Source organism: Gigantopelta aegis, chromosome 15 (genome assembly GCF_016097555.1).
Source record: "Gigantopelta aegis isolate Gae_Host chromosome 15, Gae_host_genome, whole genome shotgun sequence".
Lineage (NCBI taxonomy): Eukaryota > Metazoa > Mollusca > Gastropoda > Neomphalida > Peltospiridae > Gigantopelta > Gigantopelta aegis.
Window position 1 is genome coordinate 21289386 of NC_054713.1, and position 16407 is coordinate 21305792.

Below are 16407 nucleotides of genomic sequence, written 5' to 3' on the forward strand. Positions count from 1 at the left end.
CATCATCATTTCTTTACTGACGAAAAGAACGAAATGAATCACAAAAATACTGCAAGGTGTATCGTGTTAGGAATTCAGCAGTGTTACTCACACTCATCCCCACATTATTCAGCTAAAAATTACACATATTTATATAATAGAAACATCGCTATACTATGACTGAATTAAATTTCAGCCTAAATGCCAAGTGTTCTTTTATTAGTTTGTCTAATACAAGCGTGTTGTTGTTATTTGTTTCTGTCAGCGTGGTGTTGTAGGTAGTACTAAACCAAATATCTTCTGGCTGGGTCAACGTTTGAGAAGAGATAGAGAAGTGAACACCACAAGTCCTGTGATTGATGATAATGTGAATGTGTTGGTTGTTAAAAAAATATAGTTTCATCTGGGCAAAAAATGTATGCAACTTTATTTCATCTAGTACCACTGTATCAAGCAGCCTTGTGCTTGAAACATGCATGGGGTACCTGTACAAAAAACAAATGTACTCGAATTTTGTTCTGAACTAGGGTAGTCATAAACGCTACCTGTTATCTCAGAAATTAGCAGCTTGACCCCTTTTTTTTCTTATTCACTTTAAGGGTTAGTAGTGGTAGTATTTATATCCGTGGCGTTTATGTTAATGCCTTTAGTTCCCATTAACATAATTAATTGTTCATGTATGAAATTCTGAAAACTCAAAAGGGGTTTTAGCCACATATGTTACTATTGTCGTCTGTGGGATTTGGTTTAGTAGTATACACCATGTAAGGTCGTCTGCACTTCTATACATGTTAAGCTACTTAATTCCAGCACACTGGACGCGATGATGACATTATCCACAGAGCGAACTAACCAGCCCTGGAGACACGCCAATGTGTCCGAGTAGGGATCTTCAGTTGGCAGACACCGTTTGATGCAGTTTGTTGCTGGAATAAACAGTGTGTGATTCTAATCACAGTGATCATACAGTACAGTTTTGCACTCATAAACACCAAAAGCTGTCAAGTTCTCGCGTAGGCAGACGATTTAATATTAAAGGAAACCCATTGCCCAAAGGAGTGAAACTTAACTGGCACATTTCCAGTTTATCAAAAATATTGGAACCATCGCTTGTCTTGGCCTTAATGCTTTGTTAATTGAATGCTGTCTGTATATTGCAGATCACCGCGTGATTATAGCGAGCATCGCATGCGACTATTTGCGTGTCCATGTTTGTGTTTTGGACCCGTGGCCATTTTATTGAATAAAGTCTGGACATCTGTCTGTCTGTTGTCTCCCAGGATGGCGTGTTAAAGGGAAGAATGGATGCGCTGTTGACATACAGACATAAGAAATGTCCTGACAATATTAATAACCTGTATTCTTGTAAAATGCATAAAAAGGTAGAGAAGAATCATTAAAAGACAATATTAGACTTTCCAAGGAGACCAGCTTGAAAACCTGAAAATGTATAACCTGAAGCAATTACGATGTTTTTTCCACATCAAAAAAGACAATAACTAAAATCCACACTGGTGATTTTCTTGAACATTATAAAGTGTTGGGTATCTAAGATATTACATGGGTAACATATCGGACCATTATCCCACTATTGTTAGGGTGTGGGTTAGTTTTAGGGTTAGAGTTAGGTTCTGGGTTAGGGTGAGGTTCCCTCTTCATTGCATGTATCAACATGTTCGAGGGGGGGGGGGGGGGGGGGCAGGCGGATTCGTTCCGTTACATGTATATAAACACGGATTTCTAGAGAAACTTCAGTTAGAATTCTGCACTTGTTTTTGTTTTGACGGTGCATATGACTGTTATTGTAGAAAGTACAGCTGTTATTAAAACCTGGCAACCTTTAACTGTGAATGCATCCCGTCTGGTCCACGTCTGTTATCAGCAACTATCGAAGTATCGGAGTAAATATCTTATTATTTTGTCATTATTGGAACACAATTACACTAAAAAAATTCTTACAGTGAACAAGTGAACTACGAAACAATTAGCATGCTCGTTGTCACGGGGATCCCACAATACCCGTAACTGAATGAAACACGATTATCCAAATATCTCTCCTAACTGTATATCTATTAGATCTCTCTGTATCGGGCAGTTATACCCGCGTGGCTCGTCTAGGTATGATCAGAGATAAGATCTTATATAAAGTATATATAATATAGCACGTTTAGTTCACTAGAAAACACAACAAAAACACAATAAACTTTGGAATCTGTATTAATACTACTCTGACAAATGTACTGCCGCAGTAGTTAATTAACAAGAACAAATAATAACAACCCAGAACTGATCACTTAATTAGTTAATCTCTAGGTGTCTAGTTTACACAATATTCTAATCACTTCACCGTGACACAACACCCACACGTGTTATAATTGAGAAACGCTTCCAGGGGAACTTAATTAGTAAAGGAATTACAACTCTATTCCTAACTGGTTAATTATTAATTAACCCTTAACTACTCATTCAGTAACCTTGTAATACAGACTTAATACTGGTACCTATCACAATAAAGACAATAACCTACAGTTTACCTAGGTCCTCTAGGATGACTGGCTAAGCTTTAATAATTAGAACAGTGAAGCCTACAATTTACTTCGTCAGTTTACCGGAAACACTGTCTAAATAATATTGGTATAATACAGTATTAAAATATTTAAAGTCACATCAATCACATCAAGGTTATACAACAGAGCAGAAATACTATTTACCAAGTCCAAACGGACGCGTTCCCTGGAAGCCTTTCAATATGTTTCTCCCCGATATCTCTAAAACCCTAGCTATTTATTATAAAAACCGAATATCGCCTGGGGGTACAAGGCGGCACCGAATACCTACAAGAAATATTTCCACAGTGACCAAGACGGGAATTTTCTCTTAGATGGCCAGACTCACTTTCGCCTAGTCGCCAAAATCACGGTCGTAAAAACCGCACTCGCGGAGGTATTACGTAACTACTGGCCACATTGCCTCCGCACCTGGTCTGGGTGTGTATTGAAAACAGCTCGACCACCGTCGCGAGATGTATTACGTAACAAAGTGCCCACCTGGACTAAAGTGCATATTGGGACTGCACACGGCCCTCTAAAACAATTAATATCGCCACAGGCGAAAAGAAATAAGAGCATGTTCCGTCACACTCGTAGCACAGTTTACACCAGTCGGGAACAATTGACACCCGGCTGCAATAGCTGCGAAATTCTATGTACCAATTAAAAACTGTTTTCCTCTCAGCCACCCGAAGTTGTCAGTTCATGGACTACATAGGGTTATCATGCGACCCCCTCCATACACACATATCTACTACATTAAATTTTAGAGCCTTAATATATATATATATATATATATATATATATATATATATATATATATATATATATATATATATATATATATAAATTTACAAATTTAACTTCGCAAACGTTTTTAACAGTATTCGTTAATATTGCCTGAAGAGTGTGGTCATTATTTGACCATACGAAACAGAGCTGTAGCAATAAAACGATGAAGAACTACTGAAGTCTGGAATTATTTAATATTTAATATATATATATATATATATATATATATATATATATGTCCTAACATAAAACCAATTGGTAACAGTGGAAAAACCTGGAATCCACTACTCATTTGTTACCAGTATTTGAGGGTACTCGAAAAAAATAATTGCTTTCGTTGATGTCAGGTCATCATTGGTACCCTTTTGTTTTTGCACAAAAATAGCCACACATGCGTTAGGGCCATGTATAATATATCAAATCAAAGCTGCTAACCTACTGGTCCGCAAGACATGCTTTAGTGTAGGATATTCACTGACATCTATGACTACGACTTCATTAAGTGATTATACCCTACTTTTCCAGAACACATGGAATGTTGGTGACCTGCTTCTTAGTTCATATTTGAACTTGATGTATGCGATGCGTGTTAAAAACGCGTGTGGTCCGCCGTTGCATTACATCCGAGAGCTGATTTGTCTTCGTGTTTGGGTGTTTTTACACATCCAGTTATTCATGTGTTTCTTTCTGGAATGAAGTGACATGTGTCTTGTGACTTGTATTCAAAATACGTTTGTTAAATCATATAATCCTCACATGAATAATAAAAAGATGCATTGAAAGCAGTCACTTAATGTTGCTTGTTTCTGGTTCAGCCTCCAACGATGTTCATTGCAAACAGTCCTTAGCAACTGTTACTGTCGGGGAAATATACATTCACGTGGAATATGTGTTAAAGATAGAGGACATTCACGTACAGGTAATTGTGTCATAGTTTGAAGCATGCTTTTTTTAATGTTATCTCTTGATGGGAAATTTCATATGACATTTTACAGATCCATTGGCTACTTAGGGCAAGTCCACCCTAACCCCTTTACCCCATCCCCTACAAAGTGTGCATTCAGGTTGCACGAGCTTGTTATTTATTTATTTTTAAATTTTTTCAAAATTGTACCCTGATTTGTTGTGTGGGTTTTGCTCTATTAATAAGCAAGAGCTATTTTATATGCATTGTCCGACATATAAAAGGGCACGAACCCATTATACTAGTCGTAAGGCGCTGGTTAGAACACAAAAACAACTGGATATAAAGCTAAAGTTTGTTTCGTTTAACAACACCACTAGAACACATTAATTAATTAATTCATTAATCATCGGCTATTGGATGTCAAACATTTGGTAATTCTGACACGTTATCATCAGGTTTTTTGTTTGTTTTGTTTAACGACACCATTAGAGCACATTATTAATTAATCATCGGCATTTGGTAATTCTGACACGTAGTCATTAGAGGAAACCCGCTACATTTTTCCTAATGCAGAAAATTATCTCTATATTCATTTTCATACAGACAGGAAAACACATACCACGGCCTTTGATGTACCAGTCGTGGTGCACTGGCTGTCACGAGACGTAGTCATCGGAGCAAACCAGCCACATGTTTTCCTAATGCAACAAAGGATCTTATGTACTTTCCCACGGACAGGAAAGCACATACCACGGTCTTTGATCAGTTATGGTGTACTAGAAAAAACTAGTAAAATACCCAATCATTTGAATGGATCCACCGAGGTGGTTCGATCCTGCGACGCAAGCACCTCAAACCGAACACTCAATCAACTGAGATAAATCCCGAACCAACCCTGGATAATGTGTAACTTAAAAACATTTTTTGTTTGATATGCATGAAATATAAAATAATTTTAATGTTAAGGAACATTAACTGTGAAATATAAAATGCAAAATGGTAAAATGTAAATGTGCCTTATCTTTGTTGTAAGTCACATAAGACTCGCTAACTTTAAAAATTATTATATCTTAATGTTTGCATAATCAATTCGACAATATCAATATTGTTGTGTTCTGCCACTAGGGAGTAAACATTTAAGACGTTTCCATCTAACAGAGCCATTTTGGCAACTACTGTTACTTATTAATTTTAATGTTCTTGTTTAGGATGTCAGTGTGTATATTCGGTGCATTTACAGTCGTGTTCTAATGTTTGTTAATTTTCTTCGTGTATTTTGTTTTCGTTCACACGAAATTATTGGAAATATAAGCTGTTTTTGCCAATAAAACATTACAACTATATCAAACACCTCGTTTATACAAATACTGATATTCTAAACAGGAACATATCACTGTGTAATCTTAGTCATCAAAAAGGTTCAGCGCTTGTCTGATGCGCGGTCGGTTTAGGATCGATCCCCGTCGGTGGGCCCCATTGTGCTATTTCTCATTCTAGCCAGTTTACCACGACTGGTATACCAGAGGCTGTGGCATATGTTATTCTGTTTGTGGGGTGTGCATATAAAATATATTTTTTACTAATGGAACAGTGTAGTGCGTTTCCTTTCTAAGATTCTAAGACTATCCCAAAATTAGCAAATATGTGAACTACAATACCCGATGATTAATAAATCATTGTGCTCTATTGGTGTCATTAAATAAAACAAACTTTAACTTTATTTTTGCCTTCACAAAGGCTCCGTTAGTGGTAAATATCTTACAATTGCAGCAAACTCAGACGAGTCCCTTTAAGGTCCAAGCACGCTCTCCTTGTGACACTTCAGCTGTGAGGGTGTGTCCAGGACAACACGTTAATGGTTAGTCGTTAGTGACAAGCGAGTCAATGCAGTGGCCTTACACCTCACCACTCATTTCAACTTATATCGAATTGTTTCAAGCACGCTGTCCTGGGCACATAATTAATCTGAGGGTTAGTTGTTAGTGGTTAGTGAGAGAGAAGAGTGTGTAGTGGTCTTACTCCTACCCACTGAGTCGGTAAGACACGCTCTGGGTGGGAGCCGGTATCGGGCTGCGAACCCTGTGCCTACCAGCCTTATGTCTGACGACACCACCGAGGCCGGTGCCTCACCACTGAACCTTTAGAAACGGGATTGGCGCCGCCTTATTAACCCAATACATACCATTTTCACCATGACGTCACCAAGGCCGTTGAACCTCTAGAAACGGGATTGGCGCCGCCTTATTAACCCAATACATACCATTTTCACTATGACGTCACCAAGGCCGTTGAACCTCTAGAAACGGGATTGGCGCCGCCTTATTAACCCAATACATACCATTTTCACCATGACGTCACCAAGGCCGTTGAACCTCTAGAAACGGGATTGGCGCCGCCTTATTAACCCAATACATACCATTTTCACTATGACGTCACCAAGGCCGTTGAACCTCTAGAAACGGGATTGGCGCCGCCTTATTAACCCAATACATACCATTTTCACCATGACGTCACCAAGGCCGTTGAACCTTTAGAAACGGGATTGGCGCCGCCTTATTAACCCAATACATACCATTTTCACCATGACGTCACCAAGGCCGTTGAACCTCTAGAAACGGGATTGGCGCCGCCTTATTAACCCAATACATACCATTTTCACAATGACGTCACCAAGGCCGTTGAACCTCTAGAAACGGGATTGGCGCCGCCTTATTAACCCAATACATACCATTTTCACCATGACGTCACCAAGGCCGTTGAACCTCTAGAAACGGGATTGGCGCCGCCTTATTAACCCAATACATACCATTTTCACAATGACGTCACCAAGGCCGTTGAACCTCTAGAAACGGGATTGGCGCCGCCTTATTAACCCAATACATACCATTTTCACCATGACGTCACCAAGGCCGTTGAACCTCTAGAAACGGGATTGGCGCCGCCTTATTAACCCAATACATACCATTTTCACAATGACGTCATCAAGGCCGTTGTAGACACTTAATAGATAATGATTAAGCAAAGTGCTCGATTGTTGTCGAACATTTCTTTTCTTTTCCATGTAATTCATTCATCCTGACATACCTAGTAATACTAGACTACAATACAATTTTTCTTTCTTTCTTTCTCTTATTTATTATAATTTTTATCACCGCTTTGGAACCCTATGTACAAAACGCAGATTAGCATACACCGAATTAACATTACGTGTAAGGCACTTGAAACGTGATTAAAATTAATGGAATTTTTCTCACGTCTTCCACAAACAATATACACCTTGCTCGAGTCTCTAGTTGAAGTTCCTCCAATCTCTATCTAGGGATTTGCTGAATCGATTGAAGTATTCCACAACAGTTAGTTTCTACAAAGGACGTGCATTGTTATCAGGGATGTTGAGAGCAAAACTCTCGTCTGCAATCATATTTCTCATTGTGCATTCACTAATTCTAGGACATCAAGGACAAATAGTTGTCCTCATCCATAGATACACGTGCGTGCTGGTATATTGATTTCTAATAAAAGAGTCGTGAGTTACAATGACGAAGTATTCCCGGATGTTATATGTCAAGACGCGGTTTCGAACATGAAATTCGTAAGATTAATTGAATATTATTACATCATTATGCACCCAATAAAGATCGAAGTGATACCTTTAATTATAGAGATGATTTAAACCGTACGATAAAAGCAATAAACACAGAACAAAAAAATTACCTGAAAGGTTCTAAAATGGATCCAGTCTCACAGATATTACACTCCAAACAAATGGTCGATTGATCTAATAGTTTGGCTTGGTTGATTTCAGGATTGCTTGTTTAAAGGTAGCTTTCAATTGAATCCATATATATTCTTTAAAAGAGGGGGAACCATTCGCGTCAATACGCTGTTGTTACTTGCCGCAGAAAGAGAGAGAGAGAGAGAGAGAGAGAGAGAGAGAGAGAGAGAGAGAGAGAGAGAGAGAGAGAGAGAGAGAGAGAGAGAGAGAGAGAGACGAACGACAGAGCGAGACGAAAAGATATAAAAAGAGACAGAGATGAAAAGAGCTTCGAGACACATGAATAAGAAGGGGAGACAAAGAAAGGCGAAGACTGAATGAATGAGTGAATGAATGAATGAATGTTTAACGACACCCCAGCTCAAAAATACACATCGGCTATTGGGTGTCACAAACGGTAAGAAAAGGCGAAGACAGACAGAAAGGTGTATAGGGAAGTGAGAACAGGGAGTATAGGAGACAGAGACACAGAAAAATGACAATGAAAGAGACGTACTGAAGATACACTGAGGGGGATGGAGGAAGAGATGAGGCAACGGGGTAGAATGGAAGAGGGGTTGAAGGAAGAAACAGGGGAGATATTGGGGGAGGAGAGAAAGAAAGAGAGAGCCGTTCAGTGAAAAGGGGGTGGACTGGACAGACAGATGTAGCCACAAATGTTTGACAGTCAGACGACAGACGGAGAGCGAGCGATATATTTATTTTAGGGTTTTGGTGTGTGTGTGTTTTTTTCAAACGTTGACAGTAAAGTGACAAAAGTGGTATTTGTATTTATTGTTTCCACTGATTCATCTCTCTTTTCTTTTTTTTTCTTTTTTTTTATACCACAATACACTAACCTTTCTGTACATAACGTGCACTTAACTGAACAAAACTCAGCGAAGCGTATCACTGGGTAGGGGAACAAGCATAATATTACCAACTGCCTGAAAATGTCCGTACGCCTTATATCTACGTATCTATAGACGGTGTCTTTATTTATTACAACACGGATCAAAGGTAACGTCTATTCTTATAATGATACAGCTAATTGTGTAGTTTTATGGATTCTGTTTGATAATATGCGCTGAAATAACAATTATACATTGGAGGTACAACATGAACAAACTATTGCTATATGTTGCAATGTTCTCTTTTATGCCTTAGAGCAACAAAGAACTTTTTGAAGCGAAATACCACAAAAGGGACACAGTTGTGATGTGTCATAAAACCAAAATTTTGTCTCTGGACGTCTTCGCAACATACAATGCAATTCGGATTGCCAGGATTTTTAAACCATATAGGAACGGCATTTGAGTCTGCTTAGAGGTTTACGTTTTATGTCTTTTATTTTGCATTGTACAGAACTTTGTAATAATCTTCTTACAAAAACATAAAGCCGCATTACAGCCAGTCATATGAGTTGGCAACGCCAACGCTTTTGGCAGATAAATTGTGGAATTTAGGTGCTAGTGATTGTCAGTTTTAACGCGACCAGACTTTCTGTCCGAAATTAATTTGATGGTACGTAATAAAAACACAATAGACCATAAATAATCCTACTAGGTGGGTATGGATTTGAAACGCTTTCAAATTGGACCCTACACTTCATATACTTTTTAATGGGTTTTTTAAACAGTAGTTCTCTTCATATCATCTATCTAAAGATAAAAATATATAAAAATATATATCAATTTTCAAGATTTTAGGTATCCTCCGTACCCTCTGGCAGAAACCCTGGCGACATCTATTGCTGTATACTAGGTGTTTGGCACACTGAAGAGTACAGAAAGTAACGTCAATGTCATTAGAATAGGTTACATACCAAGGTTATTCTCAGAGTGGAAAGAATCCGCTGCATTGCAGGCTGCTGTTATGAATGAGTACATGATAGCACATTATACCTGCGTGAACTTTTAATAGAGCAGTTAATACCACAAGTCCTGTGATTGGTGATAAATGTGTTTGTATGTTGTACAAAAAACAATTAGTTTCATCTGGGCAAAAAAGATATGCAATTTTATTTCATCTAGTACCGCTGTGTCAAGTAACCTTGTGCTTGAAACATGTATGGGGTACTTGTCAAAAAAAGGTACTCACACTAGGGTAGTCGTAGACGCTACCCGTACATCTCTGAAAGTAGCAGCTTCACCTCCACCCCATTTTTTAAATTCACTTTAATGGTGAGCGATGGTACTATTTATATCTGCGGTGTATATGTTGATTAATACACTGCAGGTTTGAGTTTTAGCCACATGTTACTATTGTCGTCTATGGGATTTCATTTGGTTGTATACACCCATTAGGCTATTTTGTGTTAATACCATCCAGGGTTTACAAGGCACAAAAAAAAAAAATTCACTTAACTAGAAAATTGCTAACCAATGTTAAAAAATGATTAGCAATTTTGGTAAAATGTGTAGCAATAATGTCCAACAATTCGCGGACTACTTCTAGCAAGCTTTGTGAGAGTACATTACTGAACTCTAACTGTGCAGTGTCATCAATTCATTGGCATTATAGTAATGTAGTGAACTCAAGGAACAATTCAATAAAGACCATGAAAACACACAAATATTCTTTGACTCTTTTATTTATGTTTACACTTTGGTATAACATTAAAGCCTGAAATTTTTTTTTTCAAATAGTAAAATTTTTAAAAATCACCCAAACCCTAGCAAGAAAGTACCGGTACCAATGTGTTTGGGTTCCGTTGGGGTTTGCCTTGGGTGATTTTTTAAATATTTACTATTTTTGAGATTGCTGAACCGCTACCCTCCTTGGTTTACAGAAATATATGTCCACAGACTTATTTGGGTCAAATTGGCTCTGTGGTGGGCCCTCCTTCTTGATTCTGATTAGCGCTTCAAGTGACCTCTCTGTTAGGCTGCACCTCCAGTCAGTTTTTGTTTTGGCCATGGCAGAAAAACACCTTTCTACAATTGCATTTGACATTGGTATTATTCTCAATATCTTCATCAGATGATTGAGATGGGGGTAGGTGTTGCTGTACATGACATGCAGTCGTATCCACAACAATGATGGAGTTTTTGCAATATCTACCATGTCATGTTTTACCAGAATTTTGAATTCTCTCCATTCTGTAACCATGCTGGAAACAAAACAATCATCATCATCTGTGCCATCTTGTAGCAATGGTTCTTCAGCTATAGTTTCCTCGGACTGTGAAGAATCCATACCATGATGATCATCAGCTTCAATCTGCTGTTCTTCGTTGCCATCATCATCATGGTCTGAATTCATCACTGTATCAGTATCATGAGTATCAGCCAATGGATCACTGCTACCAGATGCCTGTTCTTGTTCACCTAGAATTAGATGATGCATGATCAGTGGTTTGAACCGTTTGGCTGCCATGACAATGCGATCATTGCCAAATTCAGGTAGTGTCGTTTAACCAGCCATGATTGGCCAAAGTCTTGTGTCCAATAACTTACAAGCAGACAGAATTCCCTCATCTAAATCAGAGAATCTCTCACTAATACACTTGTCTATGGCAACAACATACTCTCTCCAGTGATTCTCAAAGTAACTCAGTCCAGCTGGGACACCAGTCAGAGCTACCCCTTGGAACATTACAGAATCAGGTTTCTCATTGGAACCAGAGGCCTTCAGTTCAATATCATCTGCCTCATATTGTTTGCAGGCCTTCAAAATATTATCTAACTCTGAGCCAGCATGTTGTACTTCTGAAATGCTCTGCGTTTTCATGGTATCAAGAACATTCTGCAGATTTTGCAGTGCACTGAGTGCCTTTGGTATGTCAGTCGTATCTGACTGCCAGATCAAGGACAACCTACTCACAGGTTTTAGTAATTTGACAAATAACAACACATGTAGAACAAACTTAGCAGACTGCAGTTTGTTCAAGATACTTTTTGCTTTAGCTCCATCCTGATTTGCATCATTTACCATACTTTCCAAGTGCATAGTGATTGGCCTGAAGGATTTAAGAAGGGCCTTGCATGCATTCAATTTATGTTGTACCCATCTCGTTCCGTGACATTTAAATGGTTTTGAAACAGCTTGTTCTATTATGTTTCCAATTTCTCGTAGGTGGGCCAGACGTTTGGGACTATTTCCATAGAAATAGTACAGGGTCATCAAGTTATCAGATATATCATCCATGTAGGTACGTTGAAATGCATTCTTCACTGCCAATTCAAGCCTATGATTGAAGCAGTGGTTACTGACCAACCAAGGGATGCCATCAGCTCGAAATAATGCTGCAAGGCCCTTCTTAACTCCCATATTTACTTAAGCACCATCTGCTCCTAATCCAGCAAGCCTTTTGTCAAGATTCAAAATACCGAGATCAGCAAAAGAAGTTTCAATCAGTTTTTTAAGTCCTGGGGCAGTTGCATCTGTGCAGTTTTTTAGTCTGAAAAATGTATACTCAAGATGTCCATTCTTATTTACAAACATAATGTATATTAGTTCTTTTTCCTGAATTCCAGAGTCCGTGCTACCGTCAGTTAAAATGCTGAAATATTCTGCTTTGGCAAGACTTTCTTTCAAGTCGCCCTCCAAACCTTCTGAAATAAACAGAGCAAATTCTTTGCACATGATTTCGTTTTTTTATGAATCAACAAATTTTACTCCATGTTTTTCCTCAAGTTCAATTAGTTTTGGAAATTTTCTGTATGGAATGTCTTCTTTCGCCATTACATAAGCAATGTCCACCAATTTTCCAACCTTCTCTCTCTGCTGTTCATCACCAGAAGAAAAGCTTTTCCCTGCAAGACATAATTTATTAAGGCTCACTAAATTTCATGACTAAATACTAAATAGGCTACTTGCTACAAACAAAAACTTTTTAAAATCTTGTTTAGGCCACATATAAAAAATATTTTGATCTTTTAATTTAGAAAACTTTCAGCTTAAAATTTTCTTTTTCGTTGGAACACTGACAATGTAGACAATAATCTCAAAAGATTACATATTACAGACTGTGAGTACAGTATGATACTGTGCAGGAGATTCTGACTACTAACTCTCACTACTGATTGAATACATGTTGTTGTTTTTTTGTATATTAAGCAAATTCATTGGAGAATTGAGGAAAACAAGAAAACAGCTTCAAAAAAGGACAACAGGGAGAAAGATCGGGGAAAAAGATTTACTTTGAAAAAATATTTTTGAACATTTTTATGGCGAACGGAAAATCGTTCATGTTAAAATAATTTTGGGTAACCGGCAGGTAACCTGAACGATCGTTGGCGACTTATTTCGAGCCCTGAAAGATACATACCAAGTGGTGTTCTAGTGTAATCCGAAATAGACATTTTTGGTTTGGGCCATTCTGTCATCTCGGCCTTCTTGTGCTGTTCGCTGGAAACATGTTTTTTCAGCTTGTCCTTTTTGAGCGAAGTGCCAGTAACCCCAACAACGAACTTATTATTATAGTTCCTCATCATTCTAATCACGGCGATATGTTTCTTACACAAACGACACCAGATTTTGGACACAAGACCATTCTTCTCGGCATTGTACTCATCCATTTCGATCTAGGATCCAGTTCTGCGCGCCAAGCATGGACGGTATTTATTTTGACAGCCATGCTGTTATGCCTGCATCTGCACAATAGTCTATAGATTCAATGAAACTTGTGACCCAATTACCTATAAATTTCACCACGGTGTCATCGCTACAGCCAACTGACGCATGCGCATTCCATCTGGGCTTGGCGGCAGGTGGGTGGCCGATGAAATATTATTGAAGATCAGGGATTATACATCGGAATATGTGTGTGAGATGTTTTGACATCGACAGATGTGTATTAGGTAGCATTGGTTCAGAGAAAAAGTGGTGTTTCGCATTTTGCTTTGAACAGATAATTTTGACTCGCAGTTTGTTTGTTTTCCATCGCAAATTGCGATGCGACACCGGTTATTTTGTGCCTTGGGTTTATGGTTAGGAAAATTATGATGGACAAACAAAAGAAACATTTGACATACTAAAGTGCTAAAGGGGCGGGACATATCTTCATTGCAAAGGTTAGGACTCTCTACACGGTTGACATCTGGGTGGAAATTCCACTATAGTTCCTAATTGTGACATTGGTTGTTGTTCATATATTCACTTCTAGTAATTGGGGAAGAATTAAAACAATTGCTTTTTTCAATTGTAAGCCTTCTTACTGGATTTCGCCCATGTTATTTTGTAATACAGTGCATTGATTTTTTTGGGACATGGGTGTATAGTGGAAGAGCCGGTGGTTGTGAATGGATTCCCGAACAAGCTGTTTGGACAGATACAACAGCCAGATGTGGTCATATAGCTAAAGATGGAGACCGAAATGTTGGAAATTTTGGATTGAAAATAAATGCTTATATGTCTGTTCGCAAATGTGTATGTTGTTAGTGCCAACGAGAACCCGTTCTATTGCCATTCTTCATTTGAAGTTGGTCAATTTAACATGGATTGCAATGGTAGATGACATCTGTGTAATAAAGTAAAGTGTGTTCTATTTAACGACGCCACTAGAGCACATTGATTTTTTATCTTATCGTCGGCTATTGGACATCAAACATATGGTCATCTGACACTGTTTTTAGAGTAAACCCGCTGTCGCCACATAGCTACTCTTTTACAACAGTCAGCAAGGGATCTTTTATTTGCACTTCCCACAGGCAGGATAGCATAAATCATGGCCTTTGTTGAACCAGTTATGGATCACTGGTCGGTGCAAGTGGTTTACACCTACCCATTTAGCCTTGCGGAGCACTCACCATACCTCAAAATGTTTGTGTGTAGCCAATAAATTGGTTATACATATTTCAAGTTCACTGCGACCTGCATGGATTCAGTATAACTATAAGAAAATACGTACCGGCGAAGGCTGCGGTCTTGGAAATCTAAAATGTTAAAAAAAATATTGGCATTTAGTTTCAAACGTCTAGGAACTTTCGATAATAAAAATGAAGAAAACAGGCTATTGCCTGCTAATTGACTTAATATTAAAAATTTTGGAAGAAAAAAAAAAGAGAAAAAAGATAGACGATTTCAGTATGCATAGTAACACCATCAGCTCACTTTTATAAAATGCTAGAAATCAACCTGTACGTAGTGCGTAATGCGTGGTGCGTAAACAACAGTTTGTATAGAAATCAATCGAAGCGCTTCAGTGTGTACGCAATGCGTGGTGCGTAATGCGTTTATTCCCGAACTCCTCGGTGATAGTTCCAATACGCACCACGCAGACAACACGAACACGAAGTAAAGAAATCAGCCATGACTTCAGCAGTGTTCAAGATTAAAAATCTTGGGCAGTATCCCAGTTGGATACCAACATTTCCAAATCTGGTATCCCACCTGAAAAGTTAGTATCCCACTTAAATGAAATTCATAAATAACATCGTAACTAACTTGGACGACAATGTTCTCATTCCCAGTTTATTGCTAAGCCGCAATCAAAATCGTGGAATTTGTGATATTCGCAATCAAACGGAATCGGCAAAAAGATTTGCTGCATCTATTTTTGAGTAATATTTACATAAATTGATATTTAGCAGTAATCTATAAGTGTTTCTGACATTACTAATGATAAACCTATCTGTATCAATTTTCTGCAGATGTGGAATCAATACCTCAAATAAAATTTGAAGGGAGAAAACATCCAACAAAAACAATAGCGACTTAGCGGTTCCCAGTCTATTGCTACGCCGCTATTGCTCCAGTGTAGCATTAGACTTGGTACAAGTTGGGGGTGGGGGTGGATATTGTTATGGCATAGCATTAGACTGAGTACGAGCTCGAAAATACTTTTACTTAACTTACAAGTCAATGACGACTTTCAATGTTTAAGTGAAAACTAAAAACGCAAGATTAAAAAAAAAAAAACATCATTATATGGCATCCCGGTGGGATACTGGGTTATTGAAGTCTGGTATCCAAAATTAAATTCTGGTATCCCTGGAATATCGGGATACCGTTAACCTGGAACATTACTTCATTGCAAAAAGGAAAAATATATACTCTCCCAAAAAAAGAAACGTATACTAGACAATTTTCACATTTATTTTACAACCATTTCATCGACTTAATAAGACCTTTACGAACTCTACATTTCATATGGTGATTGTTATAGGTATGTTGCGTTCATTTACCACAAACAAACGTTACTTAACGATAACATTACTGGGCACTGTGTCGTTGAAGTCGGTATCTGTTATGACCGCCACGGGCCTGAATAATTGCTCTGCACCGCCTACTCATTGACTGTATAAGTGTCTGTATTCGAACCTGTTGTATTCTTGCTCATTCTTCATGCAATCCATCCTGAACTTGCTGAAGCGTTTGAGGTGGTGGTTGTGACGTTGTTGCGCTCGTCGATCAAGGTCATCCCAAAGATGCTCAATCGGGTTTACATCTAGCGATCTGGATGACCATGGTAGCACATTTAT